The 19,482-nt window shown below is 46.9% G+C and overlaps 1 pseudogene; it reads right to left on the reverse strand.

Moving 5' to 3' along the window:
• Positions 1–16,567: 16,567 nt before the first annotated feature.
• Positions 16,568–18,120, reverse strand: LOC121171229 (annotated as a pseudogene).
• Positions 18,121–19,482: the final 1,362 nt, after the last annotated feature.

The following is a 19,482-nucleotide window of genomic DNA, read 5'->3' on the forward strand; positions in this document are numbered from 1 at the left end:
GGGAGATCTCTGTGAGCTGGGCAGCTTTCCCAATTTGTGTCAACCACAAGAAATTTAAAATTTTTATGTACCCAGAACTCCAGCTTTTCTTTATGAGGCATTTCTTTATTACATTTAGGCTTAAAAAGTCATTTCTCATCATGAGATGGAATAAATGTACCTTTAAATTTTCCTCTAGGATTAAAAATAATGATTTCCTTTCAATATTTAATAGAACTTGGGCAGTTTTCTTTACGAAAACAGAAAAAACACAGAAAACAGGACTCAGGGCAGGAAACTTTCTCGATTTCACAGAAGGAAAAAAAGACATGAGAGATTTTTCTTCACTGATTTACTATGGGTAAAGAGAATTTTTTTTTTAAAAAAAAGATTTATTTATTTTTATTACAAAGTCAGATATACAGAGAGCAGGAGAGACAGAGAGGAAGATCTTCCATCCGATGGGTCACTCCCCAAGTGGCTGCAATGGCTGGAGTTGAGCCAATCTGAAGCCAGGAGCCAGGAGACTCTTCCAGGTCTCGCACATAGGTACAGGGTCCCAAAGCTTTGGGCTGTCCTCGACTGCTTTCCCAGGCCACAAGCAGGGAGCTGGAAGGGAAGTGGAGCTGCCAGGATTAGAGCCAGCACCCACATGTGATACCGGCGCGTTCAAGGCGAGGACTTTAGCCGGTAGGCCACGCTGCAGGGCCCGAGAATATCTTTTTTAAAAAATTAAATTTATTTTATTTTTTTGATGATGATTCATGGTTGGCCAGGGTGGGAAGGACTGAGGGTTAGGGAAAAGTGGATGAAATCACTGTTTCCTAGTTCTCCTTTTCTTCATGCCTCTGGGTGAGGGGGAGACATAAAGGCCACACCCAGCCTCCCAAATGTCCCAGTACCCAGGGATGGGGAACCGCCATCCAGGATCAACCCAGGGTCCCGCTGTAGTGCAAGTTCTGAGGGTTCTGATCAGGTGGTTTGGATAGTTCTGAAACGCTGTCAATTTCACTGATCCAAGCATGACGCAACCCTCCCTATGTCCATTAGCTGACATAGTTGACCTCAAGGCTCTATTCACCAAGATTTTTGCTGTCATTGTTTGCTGGGGTAGTTGTTTAGTTTGCTCTGTTCTTCTTCTTGTTCGACAGTACCACATGGGCTGGCATATTCTCCATGTGCATCAGGGTCTGCATCCACTACTATGCCTTTTTCACTCATGGGCAGGTCAAAAGATCAGGGCCAGGTGACATGAGCCCCACCAGATCCTCCACCTCCAGAGCTTATGAACCCAGCACCCACCTCACAGGCAGGACCCAGGCTGGTCAACCCAAGCCCGTCTGGATCCCCCACCTCTGGGGCTCATGAATCCAGTACCCATCTTGCAGGCAGGACCCAGGACCCAGACTAGGTAACCCGAGCTCTGCCAGATCTCCCTCCCCTGGGGTTCCTGAACCAAACACCCACCTTGCAGGTGGCCCCAGGGCCCTGGACCAGGTGACCCAAGTCCCCTTGAATCTCCCACCCTCAGGGCTAACGAACCTAGCACGAGTCCAGGCTGGCATGGCTTGTCTTACCTCAGCATCCATTATCACGTTGCCCTAGTGTGAACTGGCTGATGTTGTGGCCTGACCAGGCCCCTTCTCAACCCTGTCCTGGTTATCAGGTCTGCTAGTGGATGTTATGAACTGGCCCAACCTGATCTGTCCCCAGACCTGAACCACATGTGTGCTTTCAGGTATTGTAACCTGGCATGGTCTGGGTTGTTCCTTGACTTGGTTCTTGTGTTCACCTACATGGACTGTGTCCCTACAAAGGAGTTTCCCAAGCTCCTCTGTCAGATCTCCTCCCAGTGGCAGTTCTTGCGCACACCAGTGGGTCTGTGGCCCATGCTGGCTTTGTCCGCCTCCTGTCCTGGAAGAAACAGTGACTTTGCTCAGCCATCCCACATCCATTCTGGTTCTTACTGTTCGGTGCTACAGCCCAGCCACACCTACTCCATTCCCAGACACAACTATTACATGGTTCAGCGGGAGTCAGGACCTAGCCCAGCCTGTCCTATACCCACCATGGCTCTCATGAGCACCAGTAGATGCTGGAGTGTAGCCCAGTCTGTTGCTCCCCAGACCCAGTTTGCACCCACATGGAGGGAGACTATAGCCGTGTCCAGCCCAACCTGCTGCCCTCAAGCTGGCTCTCGTGAAAGAGGATATCAATGTTCTCTTTGTTCTCACCAGCATGTTTACTTTGCCAGCACCATTAAAAGAAGACTAAAAGAATGTACTGTGTTTCTCTCTCTTTTAAGATCTCCATATTTTTGTGTGAAAGGCAGAGTTACAGAGAGGAGAGACAGAGAGGCCTTCCGTATGCTGTTCCACTCCCTAACTGGCCACATGGCTGGATCTTGGGTGGCCTGAAGCAGGAGCATTTTTCAGGTCTCAGAAGTTAAAGAGAGAGAAGGGTTTGGGAGAGAGATTGAGAGCAAGTTTTCCATTTGCTGGTTCATTCCCCAAATCACTGCAACCGCTGGTGCTGAACTATTCTGACACCAGGAGCTTCATCTGGGGCCAACAGGGGCCATCTTCCATTGCTTTCCCATGTGTATGAGCAGGAGGCTGGATCAGAAGTGGAGTATCTGGGACTTTTACTGGCATCTATATTGTGTGCTGGCATTGCAGGCAGTGGCTTAACCTGTGCAACAATGCTAGTCTCAACAATATTACTTTGTTTTAGGATTTATCTATTTTTATTGCAAAATCAGATACACAGAGAGGAGAACAGACAGAGAGGAAGATCTTCTGTCCGTTGATTTACTCCCCAAGTGGCCACAGTGGACAGAGCTGAGCAGATCTGAAGCCAGGAGCCAGGAGCCTCTTCCAGGTCTCCCACATGGGTTGGGTTTCTCCTTGACCTCTTTCCCAGGCCACAAGCAGGGAGCTGGATGGGAAACAGGGCTGCTAGGACTAGAACTGGTGCCCATATGGGACCCTGGCATGTGCAAGGTGAGGACTTTAGCCACTAGGCTATCCAGGCTATCACACTGGGCCCAACAACATTACTTTTTAGGCAGATTTGGGAGCAGGTTTTGTGGCACAGCAGGATAAGCCTGTGCTTAGAATGTCTGTTTCCTACGTCGGTGTGCTTGGTGTGCCTAGGCTTCCTTTCCACGTCCCTGCTATTGCACACCCTGGATGGCAGCAGATGGTTCAAGCACTTGGATCCCTGCCACTCAAGAAAGAAACCTGAATGAAGTTCCTGGCTACTAGCTTTGACCTGCCTCAACCTCCTCTGTTGGGGCCTTCTAGAAAGTGAACCAATGAATGAGATAGTTCTCTGTCTCTCCTCTCTCTGTGTGTCTATGACACTCTGCTGTTCAAAATAAACAAAATATTTAAAAACAGGACTAGGGGACAGGTGTGGCACAATGGATTAAGCTGCTGCCTATCATGCCAGCATCCCATGTGAGTACTAATTCAAGTACCGGCTGGTCCACTTCTAAACTAGTGCCCTGTTAATGTGCTTGGGAAAAAAAAAAGTGGAAGACAGACCAGGTACTCGAGCCCCTTCCACCCAAGGAAGAGACCTGGATGAAGCTCCTGTCTTCTTTCTTTAGCATAAACTATCCCTGTCCAATGCAGCCATTTGGGGAATAAACTAGCAGATTGAATATCTTTTTTCTCTCCCTTCTCTCTTTGCAACTCTGCCTTTCAAATAAATACATAAATGTTTGTATTTATTTGAAAGGCAGAGTTAGAGAGAGTTAGCAAGAGAGAGAGAGAAGAGAGAGAGAGAGAGAGAGTCTTCCATCTAATGGTTCACTCCTCAGATGGCTGCATCAGCTGGGGTTGGCCAGACTGTAGCCAGGAGTTGAGATCTTCATCATCCTGGTCTCCATGTGAGTACAAGGGCCATTTTCTGTTGCCCTGGACAGGTAGCAGAGAGCTGGATTGCAAGTGAAGCACCTGTGACACAAACTGTTGCCCAGGCCGGATGCTGGTGTCACAGGCTGAGGGTCAACCATCATGATCACAACATTGGCCCCCAATAAATGAATCTTTCAAAATTAGTTATTGATCTGTTGACTTTAGGTATAGGAAGCCATTCTGGGCAAACTGGTTGAACCTGATTCAGCCAGTTTAAAGGCCTGAGGACTGAGCGTGTGCTTCCTGGAAGAACTTTGTCCTCCTTGTGGCAGCTGCAGCCTGGGCCTCCGAGCTCTGTCCTGCCCTTTCCGACAGCCCGAGGGCTGCAGACTTCAAGGCAGTCCTTATAACCATGTGAACCAGTTTCGTGTAACAAAATTCAATATACTTCTCCTGCTGGTTCCGGTTGTCTGGTTTAACCCTGACTGATATACTCTATGCATTTTTAAAAATGAGTTTGTTATTTGTGAAACTTCATTCTTTGAAGTAAAATTAAATTATAGAGGTGGACATTGAGTTCTTTAAAAACATCCATGTAAAATTTTGTTCTTTATGGCATCTAATGTGCTGGTCAACTTGGAGGAGATGTACTTAAAATATTAAAATGTTAAGAATAGCTGTCTGCATAGCAAGATTCGAATCTATATTCCTCATAAAAGTTTGAAAGTTGTAAAAAAAATTATTTTAGAGACCAGCACAATGGCTCAACTGACTAACCCTCCATCTCCAAGTGCTAACATTCCGTAGAGGTACCCATTTATGTCCCATTCAGCTCTTTGCTTATGGCCTGGGAAAGAAGAGGAGGATGACACAAGTTCCTAAGATCCTACATCCAAAGAGGAGAGCCAGAGAAGCTCCTGGCTGCTGTATCGGTTTGGCTCAGCTTTGGCTGTTGAAGCCATTTGGGCATGAACCAGTGGATAGAGGACCTTTTTCTCTATCTCTCCTTCCTTTTGTAACTCTGCCTTTTGCTGTAACTCTGACAATAAATAAATCTTTAAAAAAGTTAAATATTTTTAAAAGTTCCTTTAATAAAACCTCATGTATAGTATTCATTAATTTATACTTTAGGGCCCAGCGCCATAGCATAGCGGTTGAAGCCCTCGCCTTGAATGCGCCTGGATCCCATGTGGGCACCAGTTCTAATCCCGACAGCTCCATTTCTATCCAGCTCCCTGGTTGTGGCCTGGGAAGGCAGCCGAGGCTGGCCCAGAGCACTGAGACCCTGTACCCGTGTGGGAGACCCAGTAGAAGTTCCTGGGATTCTGGCTTCAGATCGGCGCAGCACTGGCCGTTGCGCTCACTTGGGGAGTGAATCATTGGACGGAAGATCTTCCTCTCTGTCTCTCCTTTCTGTATAGCTGACTTTCCACTAAAAATAAATAAATCTTTATAAAAAATTATACTTTAAAAATTATTTACCTGAGGCCAGGCTGGACTAGATTATATCACCCATTGATGAGAGCCGGAATGGGTGTGGGCCAGTCTGGTTAGGCTGCCAGTGAGTACAGGGACTGGGGGCTGGCCATGTCAGTCTGGGCAGCAGCACACACTGGCACATGCAAGATCTGTTGCTGGGAGTGGGTCTGGTAGAGGAACTTGGGGAACTCCCCTGCTAGGCCTCAGTTCCTGCTGATGAGCATGAGAGCCAGGTCAGAGAGCAGGCTAGGCCAGGCTAGGCTGCAGCACCCATTCAGGTATGTGTGAGCCAGTTCTGGGAGTGGACTAGGCAGGGTCAGTCTACAGCATATATTGGCACAAGTGAGAGCCAGGACATGGTGCAGGACAGGTCAGGTTGGATCATAACACCCACCAATTCATATGAGGGCTGGGCCTGGAAGTTGGCTCCCTTGGCTAAGCCTGGGCTGAACCAGACTGTAACAGCTGGTGCAAATACTGAGACTGGGGACAGGCCATCTTAGAGTTTGCCACAGCATCCACTGGTGTGTGCAAGACCCAAAAATGGGAGTGAGCCTAGTAATGGAACCTCTGACACTCCCTTGCTGGGCCGGTGCTTCCACAGGTGAGCTTGAGAGACGGGACTGGGGCTGGACTGGTCTGGGTAGGGCTGTAGCACTCAACAGCTGGCATTTATGCTGGGTTTGGAAGTGGACTTGGGTGGGTCAGGTTGAGCTAGGCCTCAGTACTAGCTGGCAAGTGCCAGGAATGGGTCCAGGTCATGTCAGGCTAGACTACAGTACCTCGTGATAGGTGCAGGATTCATGGCTGGGAGCATGCCTGGCAGGGAAACTGGGGGCACTCCCCTGCTAGGCTGTAGCTGGGGCTGATGAGCACAATAACCAGGGTTGGGGGTAGGTCAGGCTGGACAAGGTGGGACAACCTCCTGGCACACTTGTGAGGTTGGGTCTAGAGGCGGGTGGGGCTGAGCTAAGCCACAGCGTCCATGGGTGTGCATGGGTGTGGAACTGTTCTTTGTCAGTAAAAAGATTCCATGGTAGAGGGTGATCCAGTTCTCTGGAATTTCTAGTCTATTTAAGCAAATTCCAATTAATCAAGTTACTCTTGGAATTACTGAAGTTGCTCTGACCATCTTTGCTATTTATATACCTTATAATCACATCTATCCAGTTACACCAAAGGAGATCATCTCCACTAGGGGGCACCAAATCTCAACCAGAGCAGATAGGCTTGAAAAAGACACTAGATCTGGCTCAATCTTGGGGGACTGCACCTGCTCAACTCATCCCAGCTATTGCCTGTTTTTGTATCTTTGGCATTGTACTTCATGTGGCTGAACTTTTACTAGCATTTTTCAGGTGATATAATCCTTGAATTGGCTCTTAGGCGTGTAGAGTGAGGGTTACTGTGATAGGAATAACCAAATGGAAGCCTTTGAAACTCTCCCTTGGTATTGAAATAGAGAAATTCTGAAGAATCACAGAACCTTAATGACAATATCAAAAGTTTTTTTTAGAAGCAAATATTTTATTTCTTATATTAAACTTACTTAATTCATTAGTTTGATAGTGTAAAATTATATTAAAAATTCAAATTTAAATATTTAAAATACTCATTTTTATTTGGAAGAAAGAGTTACAGAGAAAAGAAGAGAGAGAGAGAGTTATATTCTATTTGTTGGTTTACTCCCCAAATGGTAGAAAGGCAGAACTACACCAATCTGAAGTCAGGAACCGGGAGCTTCTTCCAGGTTTCCTATGCAGATACAGGGTTCCAAGACTTTGGGCCATTCTCTACTGCTTTCTCAGACCATAAACAGGAAGCTAGGTGGAAACTGGAGCAGCTAGGACTGTAACCAGTGTCCATATGGGCTGCTGGTGCTGAAGGTAGAGGCTTAGCCTACTATGTGTTGGCACTGGACCCAAGTCAAATGATGAAAAAAAAAAAGATAAATCTATTTATTTGAAAGGTAGAGTGACAGAGAGAAAGAGAGGAAGAGATTGAGACAGTGACTAAAAGAGATCTTCCATCTTTTAGTTCACTTTCCTAAAGGGCCACAACAGTCTGAGCTGGGCCAAGGTGAAGCCAAGAGCCTGGAACATCATTTGGTTCTCCCATGTGAGTGGCTGGGGTCCGAGAAATTGTGCTATCTCCTTCTCCTTCCCTGGGTTTATTGTCAGGGGGCCAGATCAAAATTGGTGTAGCCAAAACTCAAACCAGTACCCTGATATGAAATGTCAACATTATTAGTGGCAGCTTAATCCACCGCGTCTCAACTCTGGCCCAGGAAGATAAGTATCAGAGAATAATGTTAGGTTATCTTAGGTGAAAAGTCACCACAATTGCATTTGCTCTTCCAGATGGGGTCTCCTATTTGCAGAAATCATTGTAAGTCTTGGTGATTGGTACATAGCTATTGATTTAGTAAATTGTGTCTATTCAAGGTTCCACAATTTTCTATTGATATATTTATCATATGTTGTGGCTTGCATATTATTTGGGGTGTTGAATTTTTCCCAAGGGCCTGTGTGTTAAACGCTTGGTTCCTGGGATGCACTACAGAGAAGTGATGGAGACATTAGAAGATGTGTCTATTGAGAAATCCTAAAGTCATTAGGGCATCCCTTGGAAGGTAGTCCTTGTGATAAAATTCTTATAAAAGCCTCAATTGGGGCCTGGTCTTTTCTGCTTCTCACCATATTACCCTTTTGATAGGTCTCTGCCATTGCTACCCTTTGCTCTCACAGAAGCCAAAATATTTTAAGAACATTTTTTTTATTTGAAAGGCAAAATAAAGAGGGAGATGAAGAGGGAGACATTTTTCTACCTGTTGGTTCACTTCCCAAAAGGCTGCAATAGCTGGGCCAGGCTGAAGCCAGGCGTTTGAAAGTCCATATGTATCTCCCGCATAGGTTGCAGGGCTTCACTTGGAGCATCTTCCATTGCCTTCTTTTCTTTCAAAGATTTATTTATTTTTATTGGAAAGGCAGATATACAGAGAGGAAGACCCTCCGTCTGATGGTTCACTCCCCAAGCATCTGCAATGACTGGAACTGAGCCAATCTGAAGCCAGGAGCCAGGAGCTTCTTCTGGGTCTCCCACATGAGTGTGGGGTCCCAAGGCTTTGGGCTGTCCTCAACTGCCTTTGCCGGCCACAGTCAGGGAGCTGGATGGGAAGTGGGGCTGCTGGGACTAGAACTGGTGCCCATATGGGATCCCGGGGCGTTGAAGGTAAGGACTTTGACTGCTACGCTGTTGTTCCGGGCCCGTTCTTCCACTGCTTTTCTAAGCACATTAGCAGGGAGCAGAGTTGGAAGTGAAGCAACCAGGACTCTAACCAATGTTGTGTTGCAGGTAACACCTTAACCTATGCCTCTTCATGCTGGCTCCTATCCCAGATACTTCATTATTGTAACAGAAAGCTGATTAACAGATTATAGAAAGGACAATAATGTGCCTTCATTTTCTCACATCCCAATGAAACTGTTGGACATGTGTAGACAATGGGATGCTGGACTGTCTGACATTGTCTGTGCCAACAATGTCGGGGTGCACTTAAATAAGAGACTGATAGAATTATGATTCCTTATGAAGTACTACACTAATGTAGTAAATTAGGAAAACTCTGTTGGGGGGTGGTAATTTGGGGGGAATCCCAGCCAATTTTATTTTATTTTCATCAATTTTAATTTTTAAAAAAGTTTAATTTTGATTACATAGTTGAGAAGGATGTAAGCCCATGTGGATTACTAATTAGGATGGGAAGGCTCAATTACTATGGAAAATTGGATGAAATGATTTGTTTTCAATTTTTTTTCTTCTTCTTGTTTCTGGCAGAAAGAGAGAGAGAAAAGAAAAGGCTGCACCCAGCATCCTAGCCGCATCAGTACCCGGGAACTGGGGGACAGTCACCCGACGTGATCTCAGGGTCCCTGATGTGGAGCATTCTCCGAGAGTACTGCTCAAGTGGTTTTGATAGTTCTGAGAATTTTGAGAATTCTCAAAATTCTCAATTCTCAAAACTGAGATCTGAGGTTTTGAGGATTTTGTTGCTTCAAGATTGAGGAAATCCTTGCAAGGTCTAATGGCTGACATAATCCACTCTAGAGTCTCCACTTGCCCAAATACTTGCTGTCCATGCTTGGCTAGGAGAGTTGTCCAGTTTATTCTGCCCTCCATCCCCTGCTTTGAGAGTATATGTCCTCTGTAGGCCCCAATGGACTGCCGTATCTACCATGTGCATCTGGGCACACTGTCTACTGTTCTGTCTTCAGCAATTGAGGAGGCCCAGTTCTGACTCATGCACTCCAGAGGCAGACTACAGATCTTATTATCTTCCCTGTAATTTGAGTTCTGAGTCCAGCAGTCTAGTTGAGGGATCTCCAAAGAAACTTCATTTGAGGTGACCCCAGACCTGACTCCTGTGTGTGCTCAATAGTGTGGGGTCAGGCTTAGTCTGTCATCCACATCAACCTACATACATACTAGTGGTTACAGTTGCTGGGTCAGTTCTATTTCCAGCGCTATCTGTTATGTAAACCAAAGGATGCTGTAGCCCAGCCAAACCCTACCCACCACACCCTTAGCCAGCAGGAACTGCAGCCCAGTCAGAGTGATCCCCCAATAACCCCCACCAGTCCTGTCCTCTATCCTCAGTCCTGGTTCCTGTGCATGATTGTATGTGCAGCATACTAGTCCTGTTTATCCTGCATACCATTCGGCTCTCATGCATGTCAATGGGTGCTACAGCCTAGCTCAGCTCCTCCGACCCTAATATCTAGCCTATACTTATGCTGGCAGGTGCTATCACTTGACCAGCCAGATCTACCCCCCATCCTAGTTCTCATGCACACCAGTGCATGAGAGTTGCAGCCCATCAGAGAGGTGCCCACAGTTTTCCTACTAGGCTTGCTTCCAGTCTGGATCTTGCACTTTCCAGGTAGTTCTTCAGTCTAGATCAAGACTTGCCCCTAGTCCTAGCACTTGCCAGCTGATGCTGTGGCAAAGCCCAGCCAGCCTACACTTACTCTGTCTAATGCATGTATCAGTGGATACCACCACTTAGCCCAGTCTGGCTTGCCCCCAACCCAGCTCATATGCAGGCCAGCAGGTTTTGTAGACCTGCCGGACTGGTCTGCCCCTGTCCCAGCTCTTACACTCTCCAGAGGGAACAGTGTAAGGGAGCCTCCACAGCCCTAATACTGGGCTCACTAACTCCCTCCCCAGGTTTTACATATGTTGGTGGGTGCATGATCTGGCATGGCCCATCCCATTTTGGCATTTGCTAGTGGGTGCTGTAGCCCAGCCCTGTCTGCCTCAGTCCCAGCTCATACTGGTTCCAAGTGACTTTTAGAACATCAGTAATTGAACTTAAATGTGTTACACAGCTGGGAAGTTCTTGAATGACTATGAAAACAGAGGACCACATGTTCATTAGAAAGAACACAAATTCTTTTTTTTTTTTTAAGATTTGTTTTATTTTTATTGGAAAGGCGGATATACAGAGAGGAGAGATAGAGAGGAAGATCTTCTGTCCGATGATTCACTCTCCAAGTGAGCGCAACAGTCGATGCTATGCCGATCCGAAGCCAGGAGCCTCTTCCGGGTCTCCCACGCGGGTGCAGGTTCCCAAAGCTTTGGGCCGTCCTCCACTGCTTTCCCAGGCCACAGGCAGGGGAGCTGGATGGGAAGCGGGGCTGCCAGGATTAGAATCGGTGCCCACATGGGATCCCGGACGTGCAAGGCGAGGACCTTAACCACTGCGCCATCGCACTGGGCCCAAGAACACAAATTCTTGTAGCCAGAGAGAAATAAGAACTAGACTGCAACCCTGGCTTTACCTCTTGTTCTACTTGCCTGGCATAAGATTCATTCCCATGACCCCTGTAAATGTTTTCTTGTTTGAGTAAGGAAGATAACAGTGTGATTGCTAGATGGGATAACAGAGTCAGGGCCCTGTTGGAATGAGAAAAGAGGAAGTTTAAAAGTGTATAAGAGGCTTCTGCCCAGAAGATGTTTTTAACAAGACAAAAGTACCATTTCACTCCTCTGAGTTTCTGGTTTTATCAAGAGATTAGAAAGAAGTTACTGGTCACATACTTCGGAAGGCATTTTGTTTTTATTATGTACAAGCTAGACAGGATTCTTCTTTTTTTAAGATCTAATTTTACTGGAAAGGCAGATTTTACAGACCAAAGGAGGGACAGAAAGATCTTCCATCCTGGTTTACTCTCCAATGGCCATAAAAGCCAGAGAAAAGCAGAAGCCAGGAGCTTCTTCTAGGTCTCCCATTTGGGTGCAGGGTCCCAAGCCTTTGCCCCATTCTCCACTGCTTTCCCCAGGCTATAAGCAGGGAGCTGGATTGGAAGTGGAGCAGCCAGGAGATGAATGGGAACCCATATGGGATACTGGCACTTGCAAGGTGATGATTTAGCTTCTGAACCATCACACCAGGCCCAGGACTATTATTCTGCCTTCTGATGGGCTTTGACCCTGCTCTCTGGCTGCTTCTCGGCTGTAATTCTATACTTCTGACTTATGTTTACCATACAACTGGATGATCAGGAAGCAACAGTGGGAATGCAAGTACAGAAGTGAGTGTGTGACTGTCTCAAGGATATTTTAAAGCACAGGGCACTGTGGCCTTGGACCATTGCCAACTGCAGATCCTTGCCTGCACACCTTGAGTTTGCTCTTAGACTTTTTGCCTACTCATAGAGCATTGCCAGCATGATTTACCTTGGTCACTGGCACCAGCAGCCTGTGAACTCAAGATTTCAGGCATAGTCTGCCCTGCTCCCTGATCTTCCTGGTCAGTTCATGCTGTCATTGTTAAAAAAAAAATCCATTTTTTTCTTTTTTTTCAAACTGCCTGTGGCAGTGTTTCAAAAACACCACTTTGATGATTCTCTTGGGTTTTCCTTGTTTGGAGTCCCCCTCTTGACTTCTGTGGCAGGAGGTTTCCTGACTTTAAAAACCTTGCTTTGCTCACTGATTTGTCCATATGGAAATTCTTCCGTCTAATGCATAAACCAAGGTTGGTTCCTTTCCTTGATGCATTTTCCCCTCTTTTTAAAAAAGATTTATTTATTTATTTTAAAGATTTATTTTATTTTTATTGCAAAGTCAGATATACAGAGAAGAAGAGAGACAGAGAGGAAGATCTTCCATCAGATGATTCACTCCCCAAGTGACCGCAATGGCCGGTGCTGAGCTGTTCTAAAGCCAGGAGCCTCTTCTGGGTCTCCCACGTGGGTGCAGGATCCCAAGGCTTTGGGCTGTCCTTGATTGCTTTCCCAGGCCACAAGCAGGGATGGGAACTGGGGCTGTTGGGATTAGAATTGGCACCTGTGAAGGATACTGGCTTGTGCAAGGCAAGGCTACTCTACCAGATCCAAAATTAAATACATCTTAAAAGAAAAAAAAAAGAATAAAGATGTGGGGAAGGCGAGGAATGCTGAGCCAAGGCATGCCACCCTGCCCCCCAGGTGGCAGGTTGCAGATTACTTGGGGTAAGGGGTCTAGGGATGTACCTGAGTGGAAATGGCTGAGGGCATGTGTGAAAGGGGAAGCATAACTTCTGGGGTCTCATTAGGCTGGGCCAATAAACTCCCAGGGAGGTGAGGAGCTCAGACAGAGTGGTTTAGAGGAGATTTAAGTCACCTGCCCATGTGGGAGACCTGGGTTGGACTAAATGGCATTGCTTACCTGCCACTGGTACACACAAAATTGAGGCTTGGGAGCATGTCTGGTTGGTCTAGGCTGCAATACCCCTGCGAATATTAGAGTAGGGAGTAGGTCACATCAGCCTGGGCACAGCACCCACCAGAATGCAAGATAACTGATCTGGGGGCAGATTCTGTAGGGGAATTGTGGGCTCACCTCTGTGGGACTATAGCACATGCTGGTTTACCCAGAGAGCTGGGAGTGGTAATGGGCAGAGCCAGGCTGGACCACAAAACTCACCTGACAGGAACCCATCTGACACAGGAACTGGGCCTGGGAGGAGGCTGGGCAGGGCCATGCTACAGCATCTACAGCATCACGCCAAGGCTGGAACTGAGGAAAGACCATACCAAGAAAGACCTCTGCTCCCTCTGGCATGTGTGAGACTTGAAGTTGGGAACAAACCTGATAGGGGAACTTGGGGAACTCCCCTCTGAAGCCATAGCTCCTTCTGGGGAGCACAAGAACCATGGCAAGGGTGGACCAGACCAGGCTGGGTTATAGCACCTGTTGGTGTATGTGTGAGCTGGGTCTAGAGGCAGGCTAGGTAGGGTCAGTCCATAACACACACTGGCATGAGTGAGAGCCAGGATGGGGTGTAGGCCAAGTTGGGTTGGACTGTAACACCTACCAGTTCACCTGAGGACTGGGAATGGGCCAGACTGGGCTAAGCTGCTGAACCCATCAACAAGAGTTGGGACTGGGGGCAGATCAGGCTAGCCAGGCTCTCTTATCCTCTGGTGATACCAAGATTGGGGGGTGAACCATCTCAGAGTAGGTTATAGTACCTGTTGACATGCTTAAGACCTGGGGCTGAGAGTGGGCCTGGAAAGGAAATTGGGAACTCCCTTCCTGGGCTGTTGCTTCCACAGGTGAACATGAGAGCTGGGACTGAGGGTGGGCCAGACCATGACACTTCTTTAGGTACCTCCTTCATAGAGTCCGTGGCTATCAGGCTGCCACTATTCAGCCCATCCTTTTAGACTCTGAGTCCAAAGGTCCCAAAGGAAACCTTAGCCCATCAGAAGATGCTCGGGTCAAAGAGCAAGATGCTTGGGTCAAAGAGCAAGATGCTTGGACTACCGAGCAAAGATGTATTTAAACAGTGGGATGATGGTATCAACATGAGTAGATAGCACATGTCCCCAGGCATTCCAATGGAAAGACTGCCTTGGGCCTGGTGTGATGGCTCAGTGGCTAAATCCTGGGCTTGCAAGTGGCAGTATCCCATATGGGTGCTGGTTCATATCCTGGTTGCTGCTCTTCCAATCCAGTTCCCTGCTTGTGGCCTAGGAAAGCAGTATAGGATGGCCCAAACCCTTGAGGTCCTGCACTCACATGGGAGAACCAGAGGAAGCTCCTGGCTTCACTTTGGTTCAGTTCTGGCTATTGTGGCCACTTGGGGAATAAACCAACAGACAGAAGACTTTTCTCTTCCTATCGTTTTCTCTGTAAGTTTGGTTTGCCAATAAAAACAAATAAATCTTTTATTAAAACAAAGACTTTATTTAAAAATAAACATTTTGTTAGAAAGATATATATAAAGGAGAGTAGTAGGAACAGAGAGAATGATCTTCCATCGGCTAGTTGACTTGCCAAATCCCTACAATGGCCTGAGTTAATCTGATTTGATGCCAGGAGCCAGAAGCTTCTTTTGGGTGTCTCATATGGGCATGGGGGCCCCAGGACTTGGGCCATCCTCCACTGCTTTGCCAGGCAATAAGGGGAGCTAGATAGGAAGTAGAGCAGCTGGGATGTGTCCTTATCTCCATATGGGATGCTGGTGTTTGCAGGCAGAGAATTGGCCTTGTTGAGCCACCGTGGAGACAGTCTTTTTATGTCATCTTAGGATGCAGTGGGTAGGAGAATGCCCTGACTGTGTTATTTGAGTGGTCATGATAGCTCTGAGATGTTTTTGACTTCATTGTATCAAAGGTGAGAAATTACTTCTAGTACCTCTTAGCTGTTCATGTTTACTTCAGGATGTCCACAGACTTAAGTGCTTTGTATAGAACTTGGCCTGAAATGTTTCTCAGCTTGTTTCTCTTTCCACCATTTGATGAAGTACTTGAAGTCTTTTGCTGGATTGGATAAGCTGAATGTCTTGTCTTTTGTGTGTATTGGGTAATACTCTTTATCTTTGATTGGGATTCAGCGATGGAGATTTCCCAGTCTAGCAACATGTGGTCTGAGGCATCTATGCAATGATCCTTGAAGTTAGGATTCAGGTGGAATGGTCTAGAATCCTTATAGATTCTATAAGGGCTGGTTCTCCCACCTGGCTCTTGTGTGTGCTGGTGGGTTTAGTAGCCTAGATTGGCCCACTGCTGGCCCCAGCCTGTGAATGCATTCGCAGGTGCAGCCGCCAGCTCCTGCTTGCCTGATTAGGCCTATTCTTTGGCCTAGTTAGGGAAACTCTTAGGAACTCCTACCAGGCCTAATCCCAGACCCTGTTCTAATTTGCTGCAGGGTGTTGTGACCTAGCTTGGCCAGCCCACCCCTAGGCCTGGATTTCATATATGCTAGTGGCAAATATTTTCCTTCTTTAGCTCAATTTCAAAAGAAAATCAGGACCATAGGCTTCAACAGGCCAGACACCAGTGTATCCAGTTGATATAAACCTGGTTCTACTTAAAAATCTGAAAGGATGGCTCCCCCAGGTTCCAACTCATTGCTGCATGGAAAGTAGCATGTCCTATCTGATTTCCTCATCTGTAGTAATAAAGGTGCCTAGTGTCCCCATCTTGGTCCACCATACCAGAGTAAAACCGTACTGCTCTGCAGACTAACAAGACTGCAGCAAAGGGCACTTGGTCAACAGAAGGCCTGGGAGATTTGTGCTCACTCTTTCTAAGGACCCAGACTATAAAAAAGATCTCCTGTATTCTTCCCTTTCTCTTTTTGCTAACATGTTTCTAACCCATGCTTCTAGCACACATCCTTTTATCAGGCTACTTCAAGCTGTTACTGATTTACCAGCCAACACTTCCCATAGCTGTTGTTGTTGGGTTCAGGAGCAGAGAGCTTATCTGGTGAGGCAGCCTGAGCTCTTTGAAGGAATGGGTCCACATCTTTTTAGCCTCTTTTGGAGATGAAGGAACATGCATCAGATGGGAAAGGCCTCTCCCACCCTGACATGAAGTCTACTTATGCACAGGTCAATCAGATGACCACTGTCCCCTCTGTCTCTTTCCTCTGGACTTTCCCTGGGATATCCTGTGGGACCCCAAAAAAACTCTTTCTGCAACTTGATGGTTACCATACACACTAACCACTGGATACTCATCTTGCTCCTGTCTTCTTCTTTTTCTTTCTTTGAAAAATTTTTTTCCCTCAAAAACAAGCAGCTTTTATTGCAGTATTACAAAACACTTCTCATTTTGGCAATATTTTACAATGCATTTAGCTTCAAGGGTTGAGGAAGAGAAGATTGGAAACTAAAAGGGGAAATTTCAACGGACATTGCCTAAAGAAAAATTGTCCCTGCCCTCCCACCCAAATAAAAATCCAAACAGCACTTAATTTCACTACCCAAGAAGAGGCCACGAGGAAAGCAGCAGGCACGACTCTGGCAAATTCACCATGGATCGTGTCAGAGACAAAGGAACATTCAAAACAGTCATCAGTATGGTCGGTTGCGCTGATCGTTTCTGTAGTCATTTCTTCCTCCCATCTTGCCTCCATAGCCGCCGCCGCTCCTGTCTCCTCCGTACCCTCTGTGGTCTCCTCCATAGCTCCCTTGGTCTCCTCCATAACCTCCTCGGTTTCCGCCATAGCCACCTCCTCTGTCCCCACCATAGCCACCCCCACTTCTGTCACCACCATAGCTGCCTCGGTCTCCACCTCTGCCCCCATGACCTCCGTAGCCCCTCTCTCCACCATAGCCTCTCCCCCGGAAATCCCCTCCTGGGGGACGAGAGTCCTCTGGTCTTGGCTCATTGCACTGATTACAAGAATTTCTTCGTGCAAAATCCGTATTTCCACATGACGGATTCGGGCAAACCCAGTCTCCACTTTTGGGATCTCCACCTCTCCCTTGAAAGCCTCCCCTGCCTCTATATCCTCCACGACCTCGCCGCCCACCCCCACTTCCACCGCCTCTCATAAATTCAGGTCTTCTGGTGGCAAAGGACACTTTAATGATGTTGCCATGGAATTCTTTTCCATCAAACCAGTCAATAGCTGCCTTAGCAGAAGGAAGGTCATCAAACGACACTGTCACCTCCTCTTTTGGCTTGCCAGTATCCTTGTCTGTGAAAAGATTTATCTTTGGTCTCCCAGTCTTCTTGTTTGTCTTGATAATTCCCGTTTGCTTAAAGAACTCCCCCACTTGATCTGTAGATACACCCTCCCCGAGTCCTTGCACAAGGATTGTGTTGTTATCTGAATTGTCAGATTCTGAATCAGCAGCTGGTCTGGGCCCATAATCCCTGTGACCACCAAAATTTTTGAAGCCACTGTGGTCACCACCACTTGATCCACGTCATAGGACCTCTTCCATTCTTGTCATATCCCCCATGCCCTCTACCTCCTCCCTGTGACCCACCATCTCCTCTATTATCTTCTCCATACCTACTCACATCAGGACGGTCATCTTGTGTGTGATGGCTGTAATTTTCCCTTTGTGAATGATAGGATTGCTGGTTTTGATTATAGGAATCACGCTGTTGATCATAATTTGACCGCTCATCATACGAGCCTTGGTGCTGATCATAGCCTGACTGCTGGTCATAGGAATCTTGCTGACCATTGTCTGACTGGTCCTATGAAGGCGCTCTTCTACCTTGGCCTCCTTATGATTCCATGTTTTGTTGTCCCTGATTATTATATGATTGCTGGCCTTATGAGCTCTGCTTTTGATTCTCATAACCACCGTAGGACTGTGAATGACCTGATTGGCTTTGTCCATAACTGGAGTAACCGCCATAGCTTTGTCCAGATGAGGAGTCAGTTGTTTGACCATAGCCAGAATAGCTTTGTGGTGCTTGTCCATAGCCTGGTTGCTTTGATTTCCATAGGAAGAATAATTTTGCTGCTCACCCCCAGACTGACCGTAACTTTCAGAATCTGACATGACTAACGGCCGCGGCGTGGAGCCCCACAGCCTGCTGAGAACAAGGACTAGCACAGCCAGGTGGCGCGGCAGCCAGAGCTCCTGTCTTATTTCTTATCCCCATTCAACATGTCTCACACATGTAGGGTTTTTTTTAATTGCTCATTTACTTTTATTTGTAAGGCAGATTCTATCATAAGAGAAGGAGAGGTAGAGAGCAAAGGTTTTCTATACACTGGTTCATTTCTCAAATGGTGGCAATGGCCAGAGCTGAGCTGATCTGCAGCTGGGTGCCAGCAGCTTCTTCTGGGTCTGCCACATGAATACAGGGTTTCAAGGACTTGGATCATCCTCTCCTGCTTTCCTGGGCCATATGGTTTGAACTGGATGGAAAGTGGAGAAGCTGAGATGTGAACGGGCACCCATATAGAATGCTGATGTTTGCTGGTAGAGGATTCTTCTGTTAAGCCACCGTGTCAGTCCTGAAATGTCATCTTAATTATACTGGGAGTTTTGCTAGTAAAAGCTGATGCTGCAGGCAGTTTATAAAAAAGAAAAAAGTAATAATAATATCAACATGAGTTGATAGGGAAGGGTAAGGCAGATTGTGTCTGAAGACAGTTCAGACTGCTGATGCTAGAGATCAAAGTCAAACTCTGCAAGCAATGGTGCATGAGTTGGCAAAACTCCAAGACCAACTTCAGGCCTGCTGGCAAGGACCCTCAGTTAGACAACAGTCCATGGTCATAGAACTGTGTGTTTTGGGCCCGGCGCGGTGGCGCAAGTGGCTAAGTCCTCGCCTAGCACGCCCGGGATCCCATATGGGCGCCGGTTCTAATCCCGGCAGCCCCGCTTCCCTTCCAGCTCCCTGCCTGTGGCCTGGGAAAGCAGTCGAGGACGGCCCAAAGCTTTGGGACCCTGCACCCACGTGGGAGACCCGGAAGAGGCTCCTGGCTTCGGATCGGCATAGTATCGGCCCGTTGCGCTCACTTGGGGAGTGAATCATCGGACGGAAGATCTTCCTCTCTGTCTCTCCTCTCTGTATATCCGCCTTTCCAATGAAAAAATAATAAAAATAAATCTTTAAAAAAAAAAAAAGAACTGTGTGTTTTATTTTTATTGTTATTTATTATTTTATTGGAAAGGAAGATTTACAGAGTAGAACTGTGGCTTTAAGGATATACTTGATGGGGCAGTGCTATGGTATAGTAAGCTCAGCCTCCATGTGCAGTGCCGGCATTCCATAGGGCATAGATTCCAGTCCTGCTGCTCTACTTCCAATCCTTGATAAAGGCCTCAGAGGGCAGTAGGATGGTTCAAATGTTTAGACCTTTGTACTCACTGACTTAGGACTAGCCCAACTCTATTCATTGTGGTCATTTG

This window comes from Ochotona curzoniae, unplaced genomic scaffold (assembly GCF_017591425.1).
Source record: "Ochotona curzoniae isolate NIBS_2020 unplaced genomic scaffold, NIBS_Ocur_1.0 scaffold_2587, whole genome shotgun sequence".
Lineage (NCBI taxonomy): Eukaryota > Metazoa > Chordata > Mammalia > Lagomorpha > Ochotonidae > Ochotona > Ochotona curzoniae.